At 44.2% G+C, this 17,556-nt stretch overlaps 1 pseudogene; it reads left to right on the top strand.

Annotated features, from left to right (window-relative positions):
- Positions 1-972: 972 nt before the first annotated feature.
- Positions 973-1,580, top strand: LOC101617259 (annotated as a pseudogene).
- The last annotated feature ends 15,976 nt before the right edge of the window (positions 1,581-17,556 follow it).

The following is a 17,556-nucleotide window of genomic DNA, read 5'->3' as shown; positions in this document are numbered from 1 at the left end:
AGATCGGGGATCGCCTTCTTGCCCTTTCCCAACAGTAATCCAGTGGCCATGTTAATGTTCCCCAGTTGACCTCCAGAGGGCGCGACGAGCCCATACCGGGAAAGCCCAACACGTGAAATCCCAGCCCACCTCCATTTTTTACGGAAAATGGGGAAATTATGAGATTTCAGTGAAATGATGAAGCCAAAGAGTGGCATAGCCGGGTGTGGTGGCGCACACCTTTAATCCCAGCACTTGGGAGGTAGAGTAGGAAGATTACCACCCTGAGACACAGTGAATTCCAGGTCAGTTTGGACTAGATAGAGTAAGACCCTACCACAAAAAAAATAAATAAATAAAAATTAAAAATTACGGACTGGAGAGATGGCTTAGCGATTAAGGCATTTGCCTGCAAGGCCAAAGGATCCCGGTTCAACTCTCCATGACCCACGTAAACCAGATGGACAAGGGGATGCAAGCGTCTAGGGTGCCCATTCTCTCTCTTCTCTCTCCCAAATTTGTTTAGCAGTTAAGGCATTTTTCTGCAAATCCAAAGGACCACAGTTCGTTTTTTTTTAATTTTTAAATTTTTATTAACATTTTCCATGATTATAAAAAAATATTCCATGGTAATTCCCTCCCTCCCCACCCCCACACTTTCCCCTTTGAAATTCCATTCTCCATCATATTACCTCCCCATTACAATTATTGTACTTACATATATACAATATCAACCTATTAAGTATCCTCCTCCCTTAAAGGACCACAGTTCTATTCCCCAGTCCCCACATAAGCTAGATGCACAAAGTGGCACATGTGTCTGGAGTGCCTTTGCAGTGGCTGGAAGCCCTGCACTCCCATTCTTCGCCCTCCCTCCCTCCCTTCCCCTCCTGCCTCTGTCTCCCTTTCTCAAATAATTAAAACTAAAATATTTATTAAAAAAAAACAAAAACGAGGGGCTCTCTTCCCAGATCTGGGGACTCCTAGTCCACCATGTGTATCCTGGCTTCCACGTTCCTACTGCTGGTGTTTTATCGCCATCGCAGTCCGGGCCGAACCTGTGCAGTTCAAGGACTGCGATTCTGTAGCTGGAGTTGTGAAGGAGCTGAACGTGACCCCATGCCCTGTACAGCCCTGTGAACGTCACAAAGGACAGTCCAACAGTGTCAATGTCACCTTCACCAGCAATACTGAATCTCAGAGTAGCACAGCAGAGGTATGTGGCATCCTGATGGGTGCTGAAATCCCCTTTCCCATTCCTGAGTCTGATGGTTGTAAGCGTGGCATCAGCTGTCCCATCCAGAAAGACAGGACCTACAGCTGCCTAAGTGAACTGCCAGCCAAGAGTATATACCCTTCTGTAAAGCTGCGGGTGGAGTGGAAACTTCTAGATGACCAGAAAGTATCTTCTGCTGGAGAATCCCACTACACATCAAAGGCTAGAGCTGTCTGGTGCCCTTATGTCTGTGCGATGGTAGAGGCTATGGATGGGTGGAGGGAAAATCAGAAGTCGAATCAGTGCCCTAAGAAGGAAAAAAAAATTCAAAACTGCTGTTTTATGCCACTCAACCTCCACGCATATGTAATTTCCCATTTCTTGAGAGCTCAGAACTGTTGCCTTTGTAAGAAAGCTGAAGGAGAGAAAGGAGAGTGAGACACGGAAGTAGTTTAACAATCTCCAATGTGGTGGGGAAGAGAGGGCAGATAAGGATGGCTTCCAAGCCCCTGTTGTCTAGCTGGGGAGATCACTTCTATAGTTTCCTCATCTAAGTGCCTCACTGAGTCCAGTGCGCCTCGGACTCTTGATAGCCCATCGCTTCAACAGTAGTGACATGCTGTCCACTGTGTCCAGACTGTCCAGTGAAGAAAGTGAGCAGAAAGTCAGCTCTGGATGTTCCTTGCTGTTAGTGATTTTCCTTAAAGGTGACAGTTGCTTAGTAGATATTTGATTTTTTTGACTATTAATTTGTATCCTCTTGCACTTGGAAATGAACATTTGAATAAATAAAAGCTGTCATTCTTGCCTTCTGAAAAACAACAACAACAACAAGGGGCTGAGCCAGGCTTGGTGGCGCATGCCTTTAATCCCAGCACTTGGGAGGCAGAGGTAGGAAGATTGCCTGAGTTCGAGGCCACCCTGAGAATACAGAGTGAATTCCAGGTCAGTCTGGGCTAGAGGGAAACCCTACCTCGAAAAACCAAAAACAAAACAAAAAACCTCGAGGGGCTGGAGAAATGGCTAAGCAGTTAAAGTGCTTGCCTGCAAAGCCTAAGGACCCAGGTTCAATTCCCCAGGACCCCATGTAAGCCAGATGCACAAGGTAGCACATACATCTGGAGTTCAATTGCAGTGGCTGGAGGCCCTGGTGCACCCATTCTTCCCATATATCTCTCCCTCCCTCCCTCCCTCCCTCCCTCTCTCTCTCTCTCTCTCTCTCTCTCTCTCTATTTGCCTCTTTCTCAAGTAAATAAGAGCCAGGTGTGGTGGTGCATGCCTTTAATCCAGCACTTGGGAGGCAGAGGTAGGAGGATTGCCGTGAGTTCAAGGCCACCCTGAGACTACATATTTAATTGCAGGTCAGCCTGGGCCAGAGTGAGACTCTACCTTGAGAAACCAAAATTTAAAAAAATAAAATAAAATAAAAATAAATTTAAAAATGCCAGACGTGGCTGTGCACACCTTTAATACCAACACTTGGGAGACAGTGCTAGAAGGATCACCATGAGTTCAAGGCCACCCTGAGACTACATAGTGAATTCCAGGTCAGCCTGGGCTAGAATGAGATTCTACCTTGAAAGAGAGCGAGAGAGAGAGGGAGGGAGGGAGAGGAAGAGGGAGAGGGAGAAAACAAATTACAGTGGGACATTTGGTACAGCTTAGTGGTGGAGTGTTTGCATAACATATGTGAAGGCCTGGGTTTCATGCCCAGCACCACAAAGGAAAAAAAGTTATTCCTTTTGCCTGCCCCCCTACACATACACTTGTTTTTACGAGGTAGGGTCTTACTCCCTCAGGCTGATCTGGAATTCACTATGTAGTCTCAGGGTGGCCCAGAATTTAAGGTGATCCTCCTACCTCTGCCTCCTAAATGCTGGGATTAAAGGTGTGCACCAGTACCCCTGGCTTACCTGTTTTATTTTTTCCTCTGTGTGTGTGTGTGTATGCAGTGCTGTCCATAGAACACAGAACATGCTAGGCAAGTGCTCCACTACTGTAGTCCATCCCCTGCCTCTTCTAACTGTATTTTTGTAATCCATTATCCAACATCCTCTGTCTTCCTCCCCCTCTCCAGCCTCTGGGAACCAATATTTTACTATCTGTTTTAAATATTATGCCAATATTATGCTATCTATTTCTCTGATAGTAACTTTTTTAGTTTCCTGGTGAGAACACATGATATTTGTCTTTCTATGCCTGGCTTCTTTCATTTATAATATATTCCAGTTGGGTGGGGCCATAGCTCAGTAGGTAGTGTGCTTGACCAGCATGCACAAAGCTCAGGGTTCCATCTGCAGTGCCATATACCAGGGGACGGTGGTGCGTGCCTGTAATCCTTGCACTCAGAAGTTGGAGGCAGGAGGATCAGAAGTCCAAATGAGTTTCAGGGAAGCCTGGGCTACATTATACCCTGTCCCCTCAAAAATAATATCCTCCAGTTCCATCCATGTTCCTTTAAGTGCTTTTTCTTTACTTTTTTTGTTGTTTGTTTTGTTTTTTGAGGTAGGGTTTCACTCTAGCTCAGGCTGATCTGGAATTCACTATGTTGTCTCAGGGTGGCATGAAACTCACGGCAATTCTCCTACCTCTGCCTTCTGAGTATTGAAATTAAAGGTATAAGCTAAGTAAGTAAATTCCTGGAGGTCAGCCTGGGTTAGAGTGAGACTCTACCTCAAAAAAATTAATTAGTTAATTAATTAATTTTTTAAAAGTTCAATAAAGCCAGCCTGAAACTCAGCAACATGAGACCCTATATCAAAATAATTATAAAAATTGGGCTGGAAAGATGGCTTAGCAGTTAAGGCATTTGCCTGCAAAGCCAAAGGATCCTGGTTCAATTCTCTAGGACCCACGTAAGCCAGATGCACAAGGGGGCACATGCATCTGGAGTTCATGCCCATTCTCTCTCTCTCTCTCTGCCTCTTTATCTCTTTCTCTAATAAATAAATAAATAAATAAAATATATTAAAAATAATAATAATAATGAACATGAAAATATATAGAGATCTTTGATAAACTGTTTTCATTTTCTTTGGTCATATACCCAGTGTGGGATAGCTGGATCATATGTTAGTTCTATTTTAACTTTTTTTGAGGAACCTCCATATTGTTTTCCATAATAGCTACACTAATTTGCATTCTCTCCTTGCCTGACTTCCCCTTTCTCTGCATCCTCAGCAGCATTTGTTAAGTTTTTGCTCATTTTGCTTATAGTCATTCTATCTTAAGTGGATTGGTATCTTATTATGGTTTTGATTTGCATCGCCCAGATGATTAGGGAGGGTTAGCATTTTTTTCATATGTTTGTTAGCTGTTTGTCCAGTGTTTTTTTTTTTTTTTTTCCTTTATTGAGGCAGCTCTAGCCCAAACTGACCTGGAACTCACTCTGTAGCCCCAGGCTGGTCTTGAACTCATTGTGATTCTCCTACCTTAGCCTCCCAAGTGCTGGGATTATAGGTGTGAGCCACCATGCCCAGCTTCCAAGCCCAGGCTGACCTGGAATTCACTATGTAGTCTCAGGGTGGCCTTGAGCTCACAGTGATTCTCCTACCTCTGCTTCCCAAGTGCTGGGATTAAAGACGTGCACTACCATGCCAAGCCTCATACCTGGCTTTTTCATGGGCTCTGAGTATTGAACTCAGGTCTTCATGCTTATATGGCAAATACTGAGCTGTCGCTTCAGCTCCTGCTTTGTATTTTTGAGATGTATATCCCATATTGGCCTCAAACCCACTAAACAGCTTAAAATGACCTTAAACTCCTGATCCTCCTGCCTCTACCTCCTGAGTGCTGGATTTCTGGAGTTAGAGGCATGGCAATTAAAAAAAAAAGTCAAGGGGGCTGGGAAATTGCTCAGTGGTTAAAGACACTTGCCTGCAAAACCTGTTAGCTGGGTACAGTTCCCCAGCCACACACATCAAATCCTATGGACATTCATTTGTAGCAGCAAGAGATCCTGATGCACCTATACACACACACACACATACACACACACACACACACACATACATACAGAAATTTGAAAATTTCTATTTATTTATAGGCACACACCTATAATCCCAGCAGCCCTCAGGAGGAGGATGTGGCCGGATCACCATGAGTTCAAGGCCAGCCTGGTCTACATAGTGAGTTTAGGACAGCTTGGGATACATAGTGAGACTGTCTCTAAAAAGCAAAACAAAGCCAGGCGTCGTGGACCATGCCTTTAATCCCAACACTGGGGAGGCAGAGATAGGAGGATTGCCATGAGTTTGAGGCTACCCTGCGACTACATACATAGTGAATTCCAGGTCAGCCTTAACTAAAGTGAGACCCTACTTTGAAAAACCAAGGGGGGGAAAAAAAAAGCAAAACAAGGGCTGGAGAGATGGCTCAGCGGTTAAAGCACTTGTCTGCAAAGCCTAACGACCGGGGTTCAACTCACCAGTACCCACATAAAGCTAGTTGCACAAAGTGGCACATGCTTCTGGAGTTCATTTGCAGTGCTTAGAGGCCCTAGCATGCCCATTCTCTCTCTCCTCTCTGATTACAAATAAATAAGTATTTTTTTCCTTTTTTAAAGCAAAAAGCCCGGTGTGGTGGTGCATACCTTTACCCAGCACTTGGGAGACAGAGGTAGGAGGATTACACATAAGGTGCTTGGGAGATGGGTCAATAGTTAGAGGCGCTTGTTTGCAAAGCCTACCAGCCCAAGTTCAATTCCCCAGATGCCCCAGGTAAAGCCAGACCCCAAAAGTGGCATAAGCATCTGGCGTTGCATTTGCATTGGCAAATGGCCCTGGTGCACCCATGCACACACACATGCAAATAAGTAAAAAATAGTTTTATAAAAATTTTCTTATGTATTAATTTACTTTATTTTGCGGTAAGGTCTTGCTGTGACGCCCAGGCTGACCTCAAACTGGCAGTGCCTCTCTTGCTTCAGCCTCCCCAGGACTGGGATGACGTGTGTGCTGCCACCAGACTCCCAGTTTATGCCCAGTGCCCTGGGCCACTCGTAGATTGATAGGCAGCTTTGCCTGCACTGGTGATTCTTGCTTTTAGGTCATGAACGGAAAAGTTCCTCTAACTGGTGTCCACTGGGTTCCACTAGGGGACCGTGCCCCCCCCCCCCCCGTGTCCACAGCAGAGTGCTGAGTGAAGGCTAAGGAATCAGATGAGAGAGGGGGAGAGAGAGAGAGAAAGAGAGAGAAAGCAGTGCAGTGTCGGGGTTCCTTGCAGGGGGCCAGACCTGAGAACTGCAGCTTGAGGCCTGTGAGGACTAGAGGTGGACCCCAAGCCTCCCATACATGCTAAACAAGCAATTTCTCACTGGGCGCCACCCACCACCCAGGGTCCATGAAGATTGGCCTGAGGATAAAGTGTGTGTCCAGTTAAGGGAGGGCAAGCCTAGCTGTGGGGTAGTGGCTGGGCTTTCCTACCCTCCCTTCCGTCTTCAGCGATTCTCTCGCGGGTTCTGCTGCAAGGTCTTCACAGTGCTGAGCCTCCCGCTGGGAACTTTTTTTTTTCTCCCAGATCAGTATGGTGAGCTCCTGCATTTTCTCCGGTTTTGCTCAAATACCAACTCTTGAGGCGCCACCTGTAATTACTCTGTTTATTTATTTAGACTGTTAGACTTCTTTTTTTTGGATATTTGAGGCAGAGCCTCACTATATATAACTTACTCTGTACCCCAGGCTGGCTTTGAACTCATGGTGACCCTCTTACCTCAACTTCACCAGTGCTGGGAGTATAGGTGTGAGTCACCATGATCAGATGTTTTTTTAAAAATTTATTTTTTTATTTTTTTATTTGAGAGCGACAGACACAGAGAGAAAGACAGATAGAGGGAGAGAGAGAGAATGGGCGCGCCAGGGCTTCCAGCCTCTGCAAACGAACTCCAGATGCGTGCGCCCCCTTGTGCATCTGGCTAACGTGGGACCTGGGGAACCGAGCCTCGAACCAGGGTCCTTAGTCTTCACAGGCAAGCGCTTAACCGCTAAGCCATCTCTCCAGCCCTATCAGATGTTTTTGTTGCTTGTTGCTCTATTTCCTCCCTTCCTTCCTTCCTCCCTTCCTTCCTTCCTCCCTTCCTTCCTTCCTTCCTTCCTTCCTTCCTTCCTTCCTTCCTCCCTCCCTCCCTCCCTCCCTCCCTCCCTCCCTCCCTTCCTTCCTTCTTTTGACAGAAAGAGGCAGAGAGAGAGAGAATGGGCACACTAGGGCCTCCAGCCACTGCAAACAAACTTCAGATGCATGTGCCACCTTGTGCATCTGGATGGGGTCCTGGGGAATTGAACCTGGGTCCTTAGGCTTTGCATGCTTAACTGCTAAGCCATGTTACTTTTTTTTTTTTTTTTTTTTTTGTATTTTCGAGGTAAGGTCTCACTCTAGCCCAGGCTTACACTGTAGTTCCAGGCTGGCCTTGAACTCACAGAAATCCTCCTACCTCTGCCTCCCAAGTGCTGGGATTAAAGCTGCACAGTACTACGTCCAACTTGTTGCTCTGTTGTATTAAGACAGGGTCTCAGTGCATAGCCTTGGCTTATCTGGAACTTTCAGTGATCCTCCCGCCTCAGCCCCTGAGTGCTGGGATTCCAAGAATGAGATACCATACTCAGTTCATTTGGTATATTGAGACAGGGTCTCATGTAGCTCAAGCTGGCCTCTAATTTAGCCATGTAGCAGATGACCTCTTGAACTACTGATCCTCCTGCCTCTCTACCTTCCAAATGCTGGAATTTACAAGTGTGTCACTGCATCCAAAATTTTTTGTTGTTTTCACTTCATACAGCATTCAAATATTTAAAATCACATATCTCATAAATAAAATCAATGCATAACAACAGTGGCAAAAATGATGAGTTGTACAAAATGAAATCCGACATCTTCCAGGTAGTGGTGCATCAATTTTGAAAAATTAATGGCAAATAGACAAAGAACGTTTTGAAAAAGCAATTGCCCATCTTCAGAAATTAAAAAATACTTTCTTATGCCAAGAAGACAACTTTGCTCTGTTACGCTCTTTCCTTGCTGCCTTTCGAGTCCTGTTCTGAGCGCTGCCTCAGGCTCTACCAGGTCTCCTTCTTGCTTGGGAACCTCTGCTTTCACCGCATTAAAGCAGCAACTACAGGACTACTGCCATTTTTTTTTTAATGAGAGAAAGCATGTTTGTCCTTCTGAGTTTTTATTTTGCTAAATGTGATCTCCATTCCATCCATAACCCTCCAAATGATGTAGTTTTGTACTTTATGACTGAGTAAAATTCCATTGCATATGATACATCGTGTTTTCTTTCTCCAGTCATCTGTTGATGGGTACATAGGTTATTATGCCCTTTCACTATGTAGTCTCAGGGTGGCCTCGAACTCACGGTGATCCTCCTACACTACTGTTATTTTTAATCTTCTCTGACAAACTTACTTAGCCTGCATTTTTAAAATATTTTTTGTTCATTTTTATTTACTTATTTGAGAGTGACAGAGAGAGAGAGAGAGAGAGACAGATAGAGAATGAGCGCGCCAGGGCTTCCAGCCACTGCAAACTAACTCCAGACGCATGCGCCCCCTTGTGCATCTGCCTAACGTGGGTCCTGGGAAATTGAGCCTCGAACTGGGGTCCATAGGCTTCACAGGCAAGTGCTTAACTGCTAAGCCATCTCTCCAGCCCATTAGCCTGCATTTTTAAAGGGAAAAATTACTTTGCAATGTATGTGTTTCCTGTAAACAGCTTGAGTCTAGAATGACACCAACATGAACTAGAAAATGGACAAGAATTAGGTCCCCTGGTCCTTAAAAATATGAGTTTTGAGCTGGAGAGATGGCTTAGTGGTTAAGCACTTGCCTGTGAAGCCTAAGGACCCCAGTTCGAGGCTCGATTCCCCAGGACCCAGCCAGATACACAAGGGGTGCACGTGTCTGGAGTTCGTTTGCAGTGGCTGGAGGCCCTGGCGTGCTCATTCTCTCTCTCTCTCTGCCTCTTTCTCTCTGTCTGTCGCTCTCAAATAAATAAATAAAAATAAACAAAAAAAACTTTTAAAAATATGGGTTTTAACATATTCTATAGCAGTTGTAAAGTCACTCATGTAATCTCAGTAGAAGAAATTCTAAACCTGTTTACACATAGTCAAATCACATCTTCAATACCTTTAAGCTCCTATTCACTATCTTTTAAAGCATAAGCATAAAAGGGCATAATGGCAAGATTCTCATGTATTAAATGACAATGACAACCTACAGCCAATATATTCTACAGTAGAAAATGAAAGAAAGGGTTTGGAGTAACAGAAAGGTATTGTTTACTGCATCCAGTTTTTTTTTTTTAACTTTTTTTTTCTTTTTAAATTTATTTTATTTGTTAGAGAGAGAGAGATACAGAGGATGGGCACACCAGGGTTTTCAACTGCTGCAAACGAACTCCAGATGTATGCGCCACCTTGTGCTTCTGGTTTACATGGGTCCTGGGGAATCAGACCTGGGTCTTTCGCTTTAACAGGTAAATGCCTTAACTGCTAAGCCACCACACCCAGCTTCCCTTTTTGGTTTTTTGAAGTAGTGTCTTGCTGCAGCTGGGGAGGACCTGGAAGTCGCTATGGAGTCTCAGGCTGGCCACTGCCTCCTGAGCACTGGGATTCAAGATGAGAAAGAGAATGGGAGCACTGGGGGTTCTAACTGCTGCAAACAAATGCCAGACACAAATGCTTTATGTGGTTAGTGGGGAATTGAACTCAGGTCATTAGGCTTTATGAGCAAGGCCTTAACTGCTGAGCCATCTCTCCAGCACTTGTTTTGCTTTTGAGACTCTTGCTGCGTAGACCTGGCTGACTTAAAATTTATGGTCTTCCTGCCTCAGCCTCCCAAGTGCTGGAATTTACAGGCATAAACTACCTACCTCAAAAAAACAAAAGAGTAAATAAATAATTAAAGTAGCAATAGCATTGGGTGTGGTGGCACATGCCTTTAATCCCAGCACTTGGGAGGCAAGGGTAGGAGGATCACTATGAGTTCAAGACCACCTTGAGACTACATAATGAATTTCAGGTCAGCCTGGGTTAGAGTGAGACCCTACTTCGAAAAAACAAAAATAAATAAATAAAATAGCAATAGCAGTCTCTGGGCTGGGGAGATGTCTCAGTGGATAAAGCGTGAGTGGTACAACTCTAAGTACCTGAGTTCAGATCCCTAGACCTTACTCAAAACTGTGGTGAGCTTCTGAAATCCCAGCAAGCCAGGGATGAGAAGGGAGGTAGAGACTTCCTGGACCAGTTAGCCTGGTAAATTGAGTGGCATGTGGTGAGAGACCGTGCCTCAAAATGAGGTGTGAGCAGGAGAATGTAAGTGACATTTCTGACAGTGCTTTCTTCCCAGGTGAGCCCTTGTGTTTAGCATCAGTATGTGAGGCTCTGTTCAGCACAGCTGTTTCTGAGATGAGATTCCATCATATATATGCAAAGGACAGGTGGCTTTTAGAGATCTCTTTTTATATATACTTATGAAATACTGAAGACCAATCAGACCTTTAATGGACACTCAGTGCAACTTTTTATAACGAGAATAATGCTAAAGCAAGACCAAAACTGGTGTCATCAGTGAAATTAATGATTTTCAATATGCTCATATTTTACTTCACAATGGGAAAATATGTCCCACAACTGGAAACTCAGTAGTACTTGTGTAAACCGTGGAAGATTTTAAATGTGATGCTACTTTGACTGTTTTAAATTTTAGAGTCACATTTTATTCTGATTAGAATTTTTATCAAGATGTTGAGCTTTTATTTTTTGACACTGGTTTGTCATGACATGTTGTGCATAATCACAATATTTATTTTGTTAGGACTGTTGTGAATGTGTAGACTTATGTTTACTGCTAAGGGAACAATTATTTATAAAATAATATTAAATCCAGTATTACCTGCCTACTTCACACACTTCATACCTGCAGAGATCCATGTTACATTTACCACACTGAAGTTTTCTTTTTTAAAGACTCACCCTCATTGTTGAAAGTAAATGTACTCTTAGGATGTGAATATTAGTAAGTTCCAATAAGCATGTGGTTATATTAAGGTACTGGTAGAGGGAAGATGATCTTGATTCCATTGGGAATCTCAGGTTTTCGTAAATTTTTTGGGAAAATAGTTTTTTCTGTATTGATGACTTGTTTTTTTTTTTTTTTGGGTAAACAGTATCTTTCTAAAAGAAAAAGCATGAAGGAGAAATTGAGGTGTGTAGACATTTCCTCAAATAACCAGCATTGTATTCGTGAATACTGTGTATCTTGCAATGAGCAGTGTGAAAGCTGTTCATTTTTCAATCTGAAGTAAAATACTTTCAAGGGAAAAAAAAAATGAGATGTGAGGCCAGGTGTGGTGGCTCATGCACTCAGGAAGCAGAGGAAATAGGATGGCCATGAGTTTGAGGCCACTCTGAGACTACATAGTGAATTCCAAGTCAGCCTGAGCTAAAGTGAGACCCTACCTCGAAAAAACAAAACAAAACAAACAAACAAAAGAGGTGTGAGGTGAGAACCAACCTGAAACTTGTCCTCCTCCCTCTCCACACTCACTGTGTTTCAGTCTGCACTCACACACACACAGACACAAACTAAAATTTGAAAATGGGGGACTGGACAATGGAACACTCAACAGCCATGGATTGTTACTAGAAAATTTTCAGTGCTAGGGATGGGATAACTTCCAGTGAGTTGTTGGCCAGGGAGGTCCCTGATGTCTCCAAAACATTACAGGCCATTGCCGAGGCCCTTGGTTTCCCACCAGGAATAGATGGTAAGACCCTATTGCTGAAGATTCCATATACTTGGGCTGCAAGGTCACTGAAAAATCCTGCTGGAACTGAGCTGATAACCTCCTCCATGTAGACCAGCTGACAGAAAGCTGGAAGAAGCCATTCTGCATGCAGTTCAATGGGAAGGAGAGAAATCACCAGTGAAGATACTCAACATGGATACTGCAAGCCTTATATTTGGTCAGCCAGGCCAAATGAGCCAACAAGTGCAATAGTGGCATGTCTGTCATGGTGGAAACCAACTGCCCTCTAATTGGACTGGAGGCCCAGTCCATGGGAGGGAATACATTCCTGATACTGAAAACCTAAAACAAGGATTGTCATGAGCCCTAAAAGTGTAATGTTTGCCACTGTCTGGCTAAATGGACATACTATGCTAATCAAACTGCCCAGTAAGCATTTCTCTTAATGTTCATACCCATACATTAATGCTATTCTCACTTTTGGTAGAGACCTTCTCTTTTCAGATGCCAGTGACCTTGGGATAACTCAGAAGGCATCATGGTGTTGGGAAGAAGTAACAGGAGTGCTGAGCACTGAAATATCTCTATTACACCTTCCAAGGCTCAGGGTCATTGTGGAAAAGGAGGCAGAAAGAATGTAAGAGCCAAAGGAAGGGTAGGACTCCTTACAACGTGCTCCCCTCAGACACAAAATGGCCTGGATATCCTTGACCTCACAGTGCCTGACACTACCTACACAAGACCATCATAATAGGAGGAAAAGATCATGACATCAAAATAAAAAAGAGACTGGTTGAGAGGGGGAGGGAATATGATGGAGAATGGAGTTTCAAAGGAGAAAGTGGGGGGAGGGAGGGCATTACCATGGGATATTGTTTACAATAATGGAAGTTGTCAATAAAAATAATAAATAAATATAAACAAGAGGGCTTGAGAGATGGCTTAGTGCTTAAGGCGTTTGCCTGCAAAGCCAAAGGATCCCAGTTTGATTCTCCAGGACCCACATAAGCCAGATGCACAAGGGGGTGCATAGTCTGGAGTTCATTTACAGTGGTTATAGGCCTTCTTTTTTTCTTTCTTCCTTCCTTTCTTTCCTTCCTTCTTTCTTTCTTTCTTTTTTTTCTCTATCTCTGTCAAATAAATAAATAAATAAAATATATTTTAAACAAAAAGAATAAAATAAAAAATAAAAATAAGGACTGCTTCTCCTTCTTTGGAATTTTTGAAATATTTTAAAAATATTTTTATTTATTTATTTGCAGACAAAGAGAGAGAGAGGAGAGAGGGAAAATGGGTGCACCAGAGCCTCCAGCAAAGAAACTCCAGATGCATGTGCATGTGCCACTTTGTACATCTGGCTTTATGTAGATTCTGGGGAACAGACCTGGGTGGCCAGGCTTTTCAGGCCAGTGCCTCAACAGCTGAGCCATCTTTCCAGCCCCTTTTTTGGACTTTTAGTTTTGTTTTTTTGTTTTTTGAGGTAGGGTCTCACTCTAGCCTAGGTTAACCTGGAACTCACTCTGTAATCCCAGGCTAGCCTTGAACTCATGGCAATCCTCCTACCTCTGCCTCCCAAGTGCATGTATTAAAGGCATGCACCAACACTCCTGTATTACAGCTGGCCTTTTGAAAATGTAGATATTGTATTTTTATTTACTTACAAGAGAGAGAAAGAATGGGAGCTCCAGGGCCTCTAGACAGTACAAATGAACTTCAGACACATGCACCACCTTGTGCATCTGGCTTACATGGGAATTGGGGAATCAAACCTGGGTCTTTAGGCTTCACAGGCAAGTACCTTAACTGCTAAGCTATTCCTCCAGCCAGCCCCCTTTTAAAATGTGTGTGGACATATGTGTACATGTGTGTAGAAGACAAAAGACACCCTCAGGTGCCATGCTGAAGAACATGGTCCACATGTGTGATTGGCCCAGTGCTCACCCATTAGATCAGCCTCAGCAATACAGCTAGTTCAAGGCCAGGCTGGCTGCACAAGACTACCCCCAAAACCAAGCCAAAACAACAATAGACCCAACAAAATAAGCAGGGCCAGGGGCTATTGTTCAGTTAGTAGGGTGCTTGATTAACATGCTCAAGACCCTGGTATCAATCCATAAACCAAGTGTAGTGGTGCACCCATGTAATCCCAACATTCAGGAGGTGGAGGTCAGAAATTCAAGGTTATCCTCAGCTACATAGGGAGTTCAAGGCCACTCTGAGCTACATGAGATCCTATGTCAAAAATAAGTAAATACGGGGTTTGGGAAGATGATTCAAGGTGCTTCCTTGCAAAGCCTGCCAACCTAGGTCCAGTTCCCCAGTATTCACATACACTCAGATGCACAAAGTGGTACATATCTGTGGAGTTTCTTTCCAGGAGCATGAGACCCTGGTGTGCCATTCTCTCTCTTTCTCTTGCTCACAAATAAGTAAAAATATGGTAGTTGGGTGTGGTGGCACATGCCTTTAATCCCAGCACTCAGGAGGCAGAGGTAGGAGGGCCGCTGTGAGCTTGAGGCCACCCTAAGACTACATAGTGAATTGCAGGTCAGCCTGAGCTAGAGTTAGACCCTACCTCAAAAAACCAAAAAAATTTTAAAAAATAGATAAATGTATTAAATATGTTTAAAAAATAAGTAAATATGCAGGACGTGGTGGTGACACCTTTAATCCCAGCACTTGGGAGGCAGAGGTGGGAGGACTGTCATGTGTTCAAGGCCATCTTGAGACTACATAGTGAATTCCAGGTCATCCTCGGCTATAGCAAGACCCTACCTCAAAAAACAAAACAAACAAACAAACAAAAAGTAAATATGGCATGGGAAGATGACTTAGCAGTTAAAGGCAATTGCTTGCAATGCCTGCTGACCCCCAATTCCCCAGTCACCCACTGAAAGTCAGATGGATAAGCTGACAGAAAGCTGGATAAAGCTACGCTGCATGCAGCCTAGGGGAGAAAAAAGTCATCAATGGTGGTAAAGAGCATAGTGAATTCCATGTCAGCCTGGGCTAGAGTGAGTACCTACCTTAAAAAAAAAAAGACCCCATGCAGAGATTAAGAGCTAGGCTGGGCCTGAGCTAGGTCCTAGCTGAGGGAAACACTCACCCACAGCTGGAAGTTCCCAAGTGGTCAGAGAGCCTGCCCTCCCCTTGCAAAGTTATTTATAACCTTTTAGAGGAGGTGGGCTGTCTTCTGCCTCAGGTGACCCAGAGAGACTAGGGCTAGGGGCTGTCTCAGGAAGAGGCTAGCCCTGGCATCAGGTTCTGGGGGCTGAACTTGTCCTGATTGCTTGTGCAAATCGGGTATGGGGCACAGCAAGAGAAAAGAAGTCAGATCATCATGGATTTCTGGCAAGTGCAAACTTTGCTGTGCTTCTCACCTTCAGGGGTCCAGTCACCCTAAATCTACCCCCTCTTAAATGTGCTGACCCCTGTGATTGTCCCAAATGCAGCAGTCAGCTGCATGATTTGTAGTAGTGGGGGATTGCATTTGTGTTCTTCCCTACACAAAAAACAAAAGCAAAGTCTATAGGGGCAGGGGAGATGGCTCAGAGTGTAAAGAGCTTGCTGCACAAGCATAAGGACCTTAGTTTGGATCCACAGCACCCACATAAAAGCTGGGTATGGTGGCACACACTTCTATTCCCAGTGCTGGGGAGGTGGAGACAGGAAGATCCCTAAGGCATACTGGCTAATCTAGTGTAGCCAAATTGGTGAGCTCCAGGTTCAGTGAGAGACACTCTTTCAAAAAATAAGGTTGAGCAGAGGACAGTGGCACACACCTTAAATCCTAGCATTTGGGTGGCAGAGGTAGGAGGATCACTTTGAGTTTGAGGCCTCCCTGAGACTACATAGTGAATTCCAGGTCAGCCTGGACTAGAGTAAAACTCTACCTTGAAAAACCAAAAAAATAAAAATAAAGTAAAATAAGAAAAAATAATAATAAGGTTGAAGCTGGGCACAGTGGCACGAGTCTTTAATTCTAGCACTCAGGAGGCAGAGGTAAGAGGATCATTATGAGTTCAAGGCTATCCTGAGACTACATAGTGAATTCCAGGTCAGCCAGGTCTAGAGTGAGACCCTACCTTGAAAAACAACAACAATAATAATTAACAATAATAATAATAGGCCTGGAGAGATGGCTTAATGGTTAAGCACTTTCCTGCAAAGCCAAAGGACCCAGGTTCAATTCCCCAGGAACCATGTAAGCCAGATGCACAAGGTGGCACATGCATCTGGAGTTCTTTTGCAGTGGCTGGATGCCCTAGTGTGCCCATTCTCTCTCTCTCTCTCCTCTCTGCCTCTTTCTATCTCTCAAATAGATAAAAAATAAAATATTTAAAATAATAATAATAGTAATGATATTGAGAATGATTAAGTGTGGCTTCCACTCCCAGCCCCCACGCCCATACACAGGCAAAAAAAAAAAAGTAAATAAATAAATGAAAGGGAGGTGATGACATTGACTGGCTCAATGTTTGACCATTTTGGCCCAATCTGAGTGAAGTGGAGAGCCACCAGCCTTCCCTTATGGCTCAGACATCCCAGCAGGTGACCTCTATGCCCAATAGTGTAGGGCTGGCCTCCACTTCCACTCAATTAAGATCTCGGCTAGCTGTAGCTATCACAGCTACTTAGGGGTACTCATTGGAACCTGGAAGGATTCCCCTCAACATCTGGCCTTTCTCAGCTCCCTGTACCCCTTCCCAAAAACTAGACATCAAGGGAGGAATCCTGGGGGTGAGCTACCACTTAGGAGGTGCAGGTTTGATGGGGTGCAGTCTAGCCTAGAGCTCCCTTCCCCCACCAACCGCCCAAACACCTGCTGTGGGTTTGTTTTTGGTTCAGTTTGTGGGTAACTTGCCAAACCCTGGGGGTGGGGGGATGTTTGTTTCCCGCAAAAACCTCACTCTGGCCCTAGAAGATGGGCTCATTTGCATAAGCATTTCCATTGGCTATGGTTGTCTAAGCCAGCACAACCTGGGTAGGGGAAGGAGGGGCAAGAAAAGGCCCAAAACCAACCTGCAGCCAGGTGTTTGCAAAAATCCACTCTCCCTGAGAGCTGGAACCCTTTGGATTGGTCATGTTGATCTCTGGGCCTCAGTTTTCTTCTCTGTAAAATAGGTTAGAATTACCCCTTTCTCACATGCTTTTTTTTTTTTTCAAGGTAGTGTTTCACTCTAGCTCAGGTTGACAAGGAGCTCACTCTGTATTCTCAGGCTGGCCTTGAACTCACAGTGATCCTCCTACCTCTGCCTCCCAAGTGCTAGGATTAAAGGCATGTGCCACCATGGCAGGCTCACATGCTTTTTAAAAATTATATTTTTTTTATTTATGTTTTTGTTTTGTTTTGTTTTGTTGATGTAGGGTTTCACTCTGACCCAGGCTGACCTAGAATTAACTATGTAGTCTCAGGGTGGCCTCAAACTCATCGCAATCCTCCTACCTCTGCCTCTAGAGTGCTGGGACTAAAGGCATGTGCCACCACGCCTGGAAAAAAAAAATATTTTTTATTAAATATTTCTGTTTATTAGAGATTGAGAGAGAATGGGCGTGTCAGGGCCTCTAGCCATTGCAAAGGCATTCCAGACACATGCTACCTTGTTTATCTGGTT

The sequence above is a fragment of the Jaculus jaculus genome, chromosome 2 (assembly GCF_020740685.1).
Source record: "Jaculus jaculus isolate mJacJac1 chromosome 2, mJacJac1.mat.Y.cur, whole genome shotgun sequence".
NCBI lineage: Eukaryota > Metazoa > Chordata > Mammalia > Rodentia > Dipodidae > Jaculus > Jaculus jaculus.
This window is presented reverse-complemented; position numbering and strand designations above follow the sequence as displayed.